The sequence below is a fragment of the Solanum lycopersicum genome, chromosome 1 (assembly GCF_036512215.1).
Source record: "Solanum lycopersicum chromosome 1, SLM_r2.1".
Lineage (NCBI taxonomy): Eukaryota > Viridiplantae > Streptophyta > Magnoliopsida > Solanales > Solanaceae > Solanum > Solanum lycopersicum.
The window spans coordinates 32,451,528-32,463,185 of NC_090800.1; the positions used below are offsets into that span (position 1 = coordinate 32,451,528).

General features: G+C 31.6%; 1 long non-coding RNA gene across 1 annotated transcript; it reads left to right on the plus strand.

The window, feature by feature from the left end:
* The first annotated feature begins 1,333 nt into the window (after positions 1-1,333).
* On the plus strand, positions 1,334-11,381 carry LOC138348344 (uncharacterized). Its single transcript, XR_011220881.1, has 2 exons — positions 1,334-1,595; positions 1,786-11,381. It is a non-coding gene; the product is annotated as an uncharacterized lncRNA (long non-coding RNA).
* The last annotated feature ends 277 nt before the right edge of the window (positions 11,382-11,658 follow it).

An 11,658-nucleotide genomic window follows, 5' to 3' on the forward strand; every position in this document is an offset into this window, starting at 1 on the left:
GGAACTCTCATATAATTTTTATCACATTTTTTGATAAATTGGGGTTTTAGGTTTAGAGTAAAGATATAAAATTTGGTTAGTCAGATAATTAAAACTTTAAAATAAATAAAAAATTTGGTTAGTTATGTAATTTAAACTTAAAAACAAATAAATCCTAACTTGAAATTTGAAGAAAATTGATAGAGTTCACATGTGAATTGACATTAAGATTTAGGAAGTTGATTATATATTTGGGTGAGTTTTAATGGATCTAGGCTAAATATATAGTACTATGAGTGTTGTTAGTTTCGAAATCTTATTGTGATTATCAATGTGAACAAGGTTCTTTGAGTTGGAAGTACAACGAAAGTGGAAGACTCAAGTGTCGAAGTGAATTCTTGATTATTTGAGGCAAGTGAATTTCTAAACACCTGCTAAGTGTATGAAATGCGTGTATTTCCTCGTGATATATGTTTGGGAGTAATGAGACTTGGTGATGGGTTGACTTGTCCATATTGATTAAATCTAATAATAAAAAGGGATAGTAAAAGACAATGTGATTATTTGTTTGTATGTGATGTGTTGAGAATGATACTAGTATCAGTGTTATAATGAGAAGGTTTATTACTATAGAATGCAGATTGTAATTGAAAAATGCCGAAATATATGAGCATTAACTAATATATTGTTGATTTGATTTATTATGTGTGATTTTGCTGTTTACTGAACCCATATAATTGTGGTAATTGAGGTGATTGTATGTCATAGGGATATTTGTTTTATTGAGATGTTGCATCATCTTCTTTATTTGATATCATATTGTGCACATGCATTGACATGAGATTGGGTATGTATAAAGGTCTAACACGTGGAGATCATCCGTGTTGAGATCGAGTTATGATTATTTTGACACGTGGAGATCGTATGTGAGATAGAGAAGTTATGATTATGATTTTGGGCACGTGGAGATCGTCCGTGCAAAATTTATTTTATTTATGATAGTGCATTGATATCGTCCGCACAGACACGTGGAGATCGTCCGTGTCTGTATATGGACCTCACTATTCCACCATGGGTCATGAACTCTCCATGTATTTTCGAGGAGTATCATGTATATACAATTAAGAGAGAAATTGGTATTCTGAGTCATATTTCTTCACAGTGTCATATTGCATTGCATACCATGACATTTTTCATTCTTGGTGATTATGCGTTTTATTGGTGGTTGGGAAGTACTTGATATTTGATTACCTCTAATTGATGAACTTTATCTTATGATATTGTGAGTGCCTTTTTGTAAAAGTTCTGATTGTTGAATATTGAGTTCGTAGTTGAGGATGTGTAATTTGTTAAAATGATTTGATGAGCTGGGTGTTATGGAAATTGTGAACTGTTAGGTTGGGCTGATTTTTATGCAGGTTGTAGTTGTGGAGGTTATGTTGGTATGTAAGGAGCACACGTATTTTATCCCCTTAGCTTGTGTTTAGAAGTTCACTTGTTGGGTACCGTGTTGATGGTACTCACCCCTAATTACTACAAATGTTTTTGTAGGTTACTAGCCCAGACATTATGATATTTCTCTTCTCCTTCACTGAGGTTTCTTGGAGATTTGTGAGGTACCTTCTTTGACATCTCAACGAACTTTGTTTCTCCTTAGTTATGACTTGTTCTATCTAGAAACAAGTTCATTTGAGACTAGCATTTGTTTTAAATCAATTGTAATACATTAGAGGCTTATATATTTGACAACCACATTTTGGGGGTGTTTTGAATTGATTATGAAATTTTCGCATTTCTTTGTGATAGTTGAGTTTTACGCTAACTTGTCTTGGTGGGATAAAACGAGTGCCATCGCGTTCATTTTTGAATTGTGACAGAATTATCGCTCGGAAGACTTTGAGTCGGTTAGTATCGTAAGCTCCTTTCTCTTTACAGGATCTTCTGGTTTTATTATACATATGTTTTTTTTGGGTTTAGTTGATTCAAGTGAGATTGTTATGTTAAATTCTAATTTCTTTAGAGTAGCAACTATTGTTTAAATGTCATATTTTTATGTATGATTAGTGAAAACACAGAGGCATGCGTGTGGTTTTTGGTATATATGACGAAATGAATGTTGATGCAAATAAGGGAACTGCCTTCAATTATTTGATCGTGTTTCCTGTTGATTTCTTAAAAACATACTTATTATGTGGCTGAATTTCCAAGGTGACGGCTAGTTTAAACCACCCGAATGGACTTTACAGTGTCTATATCCCCAAATGCAGAAGGGATCTCCATAAGCCTGTGACAATGTTCTAGTATTAATTCCACAAGCTTAGAAAATGTTTCCTCATCAACTTGCCATTCTGTAACAAACACATCTGATAATGCGAAGTCTTAAGAATTTGATAGATGTCCTCACTTCTGTCCCACTCGGCCTCGAGGAAATTATAGTTTATAATCTCCATAATTTCAAGATCACGCAATTCGCGATTGCTGTCAACAAAGCAGGTCTCAGGGTAAACCTATGCAACTGTAACTCTTTCAAACTAGTAGGGCAGTTATATTTATTGGGATTTGAATTTTTTTCAAACACGGAACAAGCCAGACAGTTATCAGTACTGCTCCAGAAAAACCTTTAACTTAGAATGAGTGATTCAAGTTTATTAATGACATCAAACTGAACTCAAAGTTTGTTTGTCGCTTCACTATCTTGTTTGCTTGACTTTCACTGTTTGTTAGATGGAGTTCACGTAATGGCTGAAATAGATGAAAATATTGTTACTTTTATGAAAATTGTGACTTTTATGAAAGGTTGTGACCTTTCTAAAGGGTTGCAGCTTTTCCAAATAGTCATAACATTTTCGATAAGACACAATAAATATTTCTTCACTCTACCATTTGTTTTCAATAAATTGAAGGTGTTTCCTCTAATTTTAAAATAACGAAAAATTTGAACCTCTTTTTTTTTCTTATTCTTCACAATTCTATATTTGTATATATTGCTCAGGTTGAGTGGCTCAGTGACACCATTGCTTATGTTAGAGATCTTGGTGTGATTTTACCGTCATTAATTTATGTTTATGTAATTAAGGTTAAATGATAAGATGTAAAAAAAATCATTTTCATTTACATTGTTAATCTTTTATGTAAGATACTAGAGTATTTTAGTTTTAGTGACAGATAGATTTTAAGTATTATTAGATTCCCGCTGGAAGCATGGGTAATTTTAGGCTAATTCTTTAGGTAAATTTCAACCATGTTCATTCCCTATGTAAATTTACACAGACTTTTTCCTTTACTTATAGGTCAATGTCTTGTATGTTTACAAAAAAGAAAAATGAATATACAATCAAAATCTAAGGTTTATTCTTTTACTCAATAAATACCTACAACCTTATATATTTTTCTTTACAACTGTTATTCAGGATAGCAAAGACCTTCACATTCATCAATTGAGTAGTTTTTATTTTTAGTAAGTACAAATTACTTTTTCTTGAGCGGAGTTTGGGGTTGCAGTGAAGTTGTCTCCAAATAATTGTTTTTACAATGAAAATATATGCATATTTTTATTAACTGTCACATTTATGACTAATCTATAAAGTAGCTTATATTTTTTTATCCTATACTTTTAATTTAAAATGTACCCTAGAAACTCACAACTATTCCACATTATTACAATGTAGTTCTGAAAACGAAGAGTAAACTAGAGTTCATTACATGATTTGCTATAGGTCTGATTAAATTTACGCAATTTTCATTTATAATTTTTTTGCATTGCTATAAATTATTGTCCACCTTTTAGATTTTTTTGCTATGGTCATTTTTATGTTTCCTTGGCAATGTTCTTTTTTTGTAATTTTGCTTGCTAATCTAATATAGTATGTTGATAATAATCAGCTTCAGCGAGAGGGAATCTCAACTTTTAGAATAAGTATTCCATAATGTATGTTATATAATTGTCAGATGAGACGAGGTATATTGCATACATTCTGTGTTTTCTTTGGCCATACAAGATACCTTTACTGTAAATGGTATACCAAGTCAAAAACATATCCATCATGGATAAAATTAATAAGGATCATTACAAATTATATATACATGCATACGTAGTGAAAGAAGGATATTTGGAGTTTCTAAGTTTGCTTACCCTTGTATAACTTTTGCTCTGTCTTAATTTTTACTGTTGAAGCCTCATTGAACTGTGAATGCAGATTGTTTTTGTTAACAAGTGATTTTGCAGTCCGTAGTTTGGGACTTGAAAAAGCATGGTATCGTTGTGGTCAGATATAATTTGAGATAATCAAGAAAGATAACAGGAAAAAAGAAATGAAGGACAAAGAAATAGTGGTTGGCATTTAAGATAACATATTCAAGGAATTTAAAGTAGTGCACTCGAACCTTTAAATATTGAATGAATAGCCGCATTGCATGAAGCTTGGCAATTTTACTATCTCAAGTGAGGTAGTGTCTATTTACTTTGCATTATCTTTTACAATTGTAAGACATGTAAAAAATGATATGTTATTTCCTCTTTGTCCATTGTTGAAACGATGAAGGGTCGTTGGAATTTCTCTTTTTTTTTACTCTTTGTAGTCTTCGTTATAAATGAAGTTACAATGTTTGAATTTCATTAGTTTTTGAGGAATTATTTTATCCAACTAACTAATAATTTTTTTTCGTTTTGTTTTCATGTTTTTTCCAATTTATGTTACAAGTTCAAAAAAAATTACAGTTATTCAATATATATCTCTCTTCTCAAAACTGTTAAACCAAATAGACTTAGAAAGTAACATATTGACAGACTTCTGTATTTAAAGATGTTTCATCCGATAGAGTTGTCGTCATCATTTTCATGTATACAATCACGCTCAAGCATTTGTGTAGTAAATTAAGGACATTATTTGAAAATTCACTCATATCGAATATAGAGGAAGATAGCGAAAACAAATGAGGCAAATAAAGTATTTTAGTAAGTGAAAATAGAAAATACTTGCATTGTCAAAGTATTAATTGAAATATTTCTAGAAAATGGTATTTTCGGTTATATTTAAAAAAATTAAGATAGCCTGTGGTTTACCACATTTTTAAAGATTCATTTGGTACTTAATAAATAATTATATACATTACAAGAGTATCATTTTACAAGTGGGAATGTTTTATTAACACAGAGGAGATGAATTACTGCATTTATATATAGAGACTCAAAATCAAAGTATTTTTAGTTTAACATTTGAAGTCAAGCTTAAATATATATCTATATATTATCCCGCAAAAAAATAATGACGGCAATGTCATAACATTCTCATATACTATCAAATAAAGATCACAAACATAATGCATATTGTATTGAAGTTAAAATGTCTATTTTCATGGATCCAAGTTAGTCAAACCAAACATAAATAAACATGTCTTTTATAGTAGATTAAAATTCGCAAAGCTTTACATGTTATGAATGTTCTACGCGAAACCAAAAAAAAAAGTAAAAATGTCTTTTGACAATGCAAATTAGTACTATCAACGATTTTGAGGGACTTGCTTAGATGTCAATTCAATTGGTCATATATTATTTCATTACACTCAAAAGAGATGCAAGTTAATAGATGAAGTTTACCACCGTGCGAAGCGCGGTTAGTTTACCTATTATATATATATATATATATAAACTATGATGCAAATTCTAAATTATCAAAGCTTCCTTTTACTATTTTCCGTTCTCCTGCAATTTATTTTTCTGTGAACTTATTGTCTTAGATTTCGTATTTTTTAAGAAGTAAGTATAGAATTGACTTTCTAGCGAAACTATATAGTTTTTTTTTACGAAGTCAGTATGAGCTTAGTATTCTTGAAACAATTTAAACCAAGGAAAAATAATCTCCATCAAAGTATTAGCTTAGGATTTTTGAAAAGTGTTAAACCACGAAATTCATAGGGGCATTTCACAAAGGATCTTACCAGCCATGTTACGAAGTGCATTCTCAGCTACCTGTTGCTGAGCATTCTTCCTAGTCTTACACATCCCAACACCAACTCTCTTACAGATATAGAAGACCTAAAGATTATTCAGGCTCAGATTTCTGAATATAAAACCTTGTGCAGTTTGTCAAAATATAGATGCCAAAATAATTTATACACTTTTAAAGGATCAACAATGATCAGAGCAGAACTCTCATATCAAAATGATTTTTTTTTGTAGATAGACATTAATAGACAATTCATAAGCACCACAATATTCAGACACAAATATCAAGACATACTGATCCGTTAATATTATTTTATTTCGCTATTTTTTATTCATATGCTTATGTTTTTCCTTTTATTATTGGGTAGTGGGCATTAGAGGCAGAACAACGAGCTTTGTTGTTTGAAGACTCTCCTAGTTTCATCTCTATCCCGAGTTCGTCGCTCCAAGAGAGGTACATCTCTTTACCTTTAATTTTTCCTCTTTTTGTTTTAGAACAAGAGTGTTATGTGTTGTTGGGACTGAAATATTGAGCTGCTAGTTTGTATCACTTTGTGAGTTGATTTCATTTGATTTGTTTTCTTAAAGTTAACTTAGTCTTCTTGTAGTTCGTTCAAGATGATCTTAGTTCTTGCATGTGTTCCGGGTTCTCAAAATACGTCTGTAAAATCTTGTTGTTTACCTTTTCTAGAAGTGCGGCTCATTTATTTTTTCAACATCTTTTAACTTAGTCATTGTATATCTCTATCTGTTTATTCTCAAATGCTATTTGATGCTATTAGGCTTCAAGTTTTAATATTCAATATAATCAAACTTAGTTTGTCTAGGTCCTGATTTAGTTTGAATTTATTTTAGTACAATTTGTTTGGACTACATATTGTGAGCAAGTGAGATAGTATACTCAGAAACTATTTTGTCGCATTAAAGTAACTAAACTTTACACACTATATAAATTACTTTTAAAAAGTTAGTTGTCAACTTACCCTCCAGATAACAAGCGATCACCAAGAATTGGGAAATCCATGACAACAACTTATAGTACTGTTTGCACATGTTGTCATAGCTCATCTGATTGGTTGTATAGGTTATACTGGTTGTGTTGTTGATTGAAGATTATTTGATCAATTCTATATTAATGGATCATGATTTGATCCACAAACCTATTGAGTTGTCAGCTTAAGGTTTAGGGTCTTTGTCCAATGGTTTTGAAACTGCTTACTCGTAACATTTTGCCACTCCACAAATTTCATTGTATTTGTGTACACATTTATGTAGATTTTAATGATTTCTCTGGAAAATATGTTAGAGAATGATGATTATGCTGTTCTAGTACCCATTTTAGAATTCCTCTATATAAAAAAAAAGGTATGAAGCTCCAATGCAAATGCCATTGTAATGTTCTGCTTTTAATTTATTCACTTAGAGAAACTGCATATCTTGATGCTATTTATTTGTTGTCAAACCAGTAAACATTGATAACCTAATTTTCTGGGCTAATTATCTCCATTTAATCTATTTAAGCATATTTACTTAAAGCTAACTATGAATAGATTGTGAGAGGAGCTAGTTGTACAACTTAATCCTTCTTGATAGAACTTTTTAATCTTGATTAGTTCATTTAATTGAGTCTAACCTATTAATTTAATTTCTTTTTTAATACTTTCTATCCTATTAATTTTACTTATTTTTCATTGGTAGTATAGTCAACATTCAAAAACATTTGTAGAGGATTCAATGTTTGATTTCGACTAGCACTAGTGTCATGACTAGGTAAGAATGTTTTATCACGGCATAACATTTGATTCTGATAACTTACTCATGAATTTTGAAATTTCTTTGTGAAGTAATAAATGATTTAATTATTGTTACTTACGGAAACATTGAACATTGATCTTCTTCTAGGAATTCAAATATCCCATCCAAGGATTAATGAAGTTAGAAAGATATAGCAAAAATTATATTGATGGTGTTGAATCATTCTTAGATTTTGTTTACTCCTATGGAGATCCTCAAGGGGAGGAAATTCAGTGTCCATGCGCAAAATGTAGTAATATTCGTTGGACTCGAAGTAATGTAGTGTATGATCATCTAATAGCCTATGAATTTCTTAAAGGCTACACTAGATGGATCAATCACGGGAAATGGGATATCAATTTTAATGTTGAAGATTATATAGATTGCTTGCATGATGATGTTGATGGGTTGTTAAATGATCAATTGATGTTACACATGCTCAAGGAGTTAATAATGGTCCACATGAAGATGCCATGAAATTCTATTACTTAGTTGAAGAGAAAAGCCAAGAATTTTATCCTGGTTGTACTACAGGATTCTCTAAATTATCATTCACACGTCATTTATATTTGTTGAAGTGTCTACATGGATGGAGCAATGAACCATTCACTTCTCTTTTAGAGTTATTAAACGAGGCGATTCTTTCGACTTACAATAAAACCAAGTCTATGGTTAAGAATCTTGGTCTTGATTATGAGAAAATTGATGCATGTACCAATAATTGCATGTTTTTCAGGATTGATCATAAGGATGATGAATTTTACCATACTTGTGGAGCTTCACGATATATTGAATCTCCTGAAGTTTATAGTTAACTTGAGCCTTGGAAAAACCAACATTGAGTTTCAACAAAGACTTTGAGACACTTTCCATTAATTTCTAAAGTCAAAAGGCCATTTATGTGCTCAAAGACGGGAGATTCTTTGAGGTGGAATGAGGAGTAGCGTTCCAAAGATGAACGTTAAGGCATCCTGCTGATGGTCTAGCATGGAATGATTTTGATAGGTTGCATCTGGATTTTGCACTAGATTGTCGAAATGTGAGACTTGTTTTTTCAAGTGATGGGTTCAATCCATTTCGAACCATGACTATATCACATAGCACATGGACATTTATGTTGATGGTGTATAATTTTCCGCCCTGGATGTGCATGAAATCTGAATATTCTATACTTTCTTGACTTATACCTGGGCCGCGATAACTTGGAAATGACATTGATATTTACTTACAACCGTTGATATATGAATTAAAATTATTGTGGGATTTTGGGGTTGAAACATATCATGTTTCAAGAAATCAAACTTTTCAAATGCGAGCAACTCTTATGTGGACTATTAGTGACTTTGCTGTATATGTTATATTATCTGGTTGGAGTACAAAAGGAAAGTTTGCTTGCCCTTGTTGTGACGATGGTACTAATTCTCACTATCTTAAATATAGTCCGAAAATGTGTTATATGGATCGTCTTGTATTTCTACCCATGGATCATCCATGGAGATCTAACAAAAGTTCTTTCAGCGATAAAACTGAATTCAGGACTCCTCCACCATTTTTAAAGGGAACTGATGTGCTTAATAGCTTGCAGGATTTTGAAAATGTGTTTTGAAAGAAGAGAAAAAGATCAAATGATGGCCCATAGAAAAAAAGGTCAATTATTTTAAATTACCTTATTGGCAGAATAATTTGTTACGTCATCACCTTGATGTAATGCACATAGAGAAGAACATAGTTGATAGCATACATGAAACTCTTTTGGATATTTCTAAAAAAATCAAAGCATCATGCAAATGTCCGATATGATTTGAAAGATCTGGGAATCCGAAAGAACCTTCATCCAAATGATATTGAAGATAGTAAGAGAACAAAGTTTTCAAAAGGGTGCTTCTAAATAACAAATGGATACAAATCAGTTTTTTGTGGAGTTTTAAAGACAGCAAAGCTACCTGATGGTAGTGCCTCCAATATATATAGGTAGGTGCACATAGATGAAGAAAATTGTCTAATTACAAAAACCATTATGCTCATTTCATGTTACATTACTTGCTTCCAATGCCAATCAAAAACATTCTTCCTGATCATGTGGCTATTTTTTTTATTTGTCTTAGTTCCTTCTTCCGTCGTTTGTGTCAAAAAGGAATCACACTGGAGGAACTAGATTTCTTAGAAGTGTAGATCATAGAAACAATAAATCAATTGGAGCGAATTTTTCCTCCTTCATTTTTTTATAGAACGATTCATTTGTCTATTATTTTGGCAAATGAAGTGAGATTAGGAGGTCAATCTCAAAATCGATGGATGTATTCCATCAAAAGAGAAATGAGTACATTCAAATCATACATTCACAATAAACGTTATCAAGTAGGTCGCATAGCAGAGACACGAGTGGGAATAGATTGTATGAATTTATTCTCCAAATATCTGCATAGGGGTGTGCATACCAGATTTAACAAAAGAGACCGAAATAATGATGAATGTGACTCAAGTGATGCAGAAACATTGAGTTTGTTTCCTAACAAAGGAGTTCTGTAGGAGCAAAGAAAATTGATCCGATCATTTTAGGCTAGGCACATTCATACTTATTGAAAATTGTGACGAGGTTAAAAAATATATTAGGAACCTTGATTTGAATACAGTATTCTTTTTGTATAATTAGTTTTTAACTTGTTTTAGTTATAATCTTACAAAAAAAATTATTTTGTGTAGAAAGCATGAGCAAGAAGTTAATAATGAGACATGGAGATCTAAATGGAGCAAGTCCAAGAATCATTCAAAACTTTTCTCAATCGTGTGAAACTCGTGTTTTGCAAGAGGATGTGCCTGATTTTCTAAAACAATTGTCTAGAGGACTAAATTCTGTTGCGAAAAGATATTCTGGGTATCTAATTAATGGGTATAGGTTCCATGTTAGGAAGCGTGATGCAAGACGTAAAACACAAAGTAGTTGTGTTACAGTAGTTGCCTCAACTACAAGCTTTGCAAGCTCAATCATAAAAATCCAATTGCTGCTGATTTGACTTAATATGGCAGAATAGTTCATATTCTTGAATTAAACTATTAAGATCATTTTAAGGTTGTTCGATTTAAGTGCGATTTGTATTAGGTTAAAAATGATGCTTATGTCCTTAATTATGTCCATTTTAACAAGAGATTTTCTCTGGAAGAGCCTTTTTTGCTTGGATCTCAAGTACACCAATGTTTATATGTACAAGATCCATATGATCAAGATAAACATTATGTTATGAAGACTGTTTTGAGAGACTTGTTTAACATGAGTGATAAAGTTTAATCTAATCTCCCATAAAGTTATGGCAACGAGCCATCTGAACATTTTATGGGACCATCTATAGCAAAAGATAATGGTCAAGTACTGTTAACAAGGACTGATGGTACTAGAAACAATTATTGATGTGCCTTCAAAAGAATTTGTTACTCAACAACTTGAATTTGAGAATGAAGTGGAGTTTGAAGATGAGTCTGTAGATGATTTTGAAGATGAGTTTGAAGACGATTCTCAAAATGAGTATGGGGATGAGCCTGAAGATCAGCTTGAAGATGACTCTGAAGAAGACTTTGAAGATGACGCACCATGAGTTTCATTATTTTTGTGATGACCATATAGTGGTCGCTTACTTTTTTTGTAATCTAATTGTTTTTTTTGTACAAACAATTAAATGATAGCTAGGGAAACCTTTTCTTGAAGAAAGAGAATCAAATTGTATCACTGTACAATTTAATTCGATAGAAGGATTAAGCTTTGTTGCTTTATATAAGGAATAAACCTGTGATACAGAATTCTATTAACAGATCTTTATGCAACAGGCATAACTAATGAAAATGAAATATATTATATACCTTTCAGCTGTAAAACCAGATGATATTTGACTTGAAGTCTCAGTGAATCTCTCACCTTTGCTTCAATAATCTTAAGACTTTTAAAACTA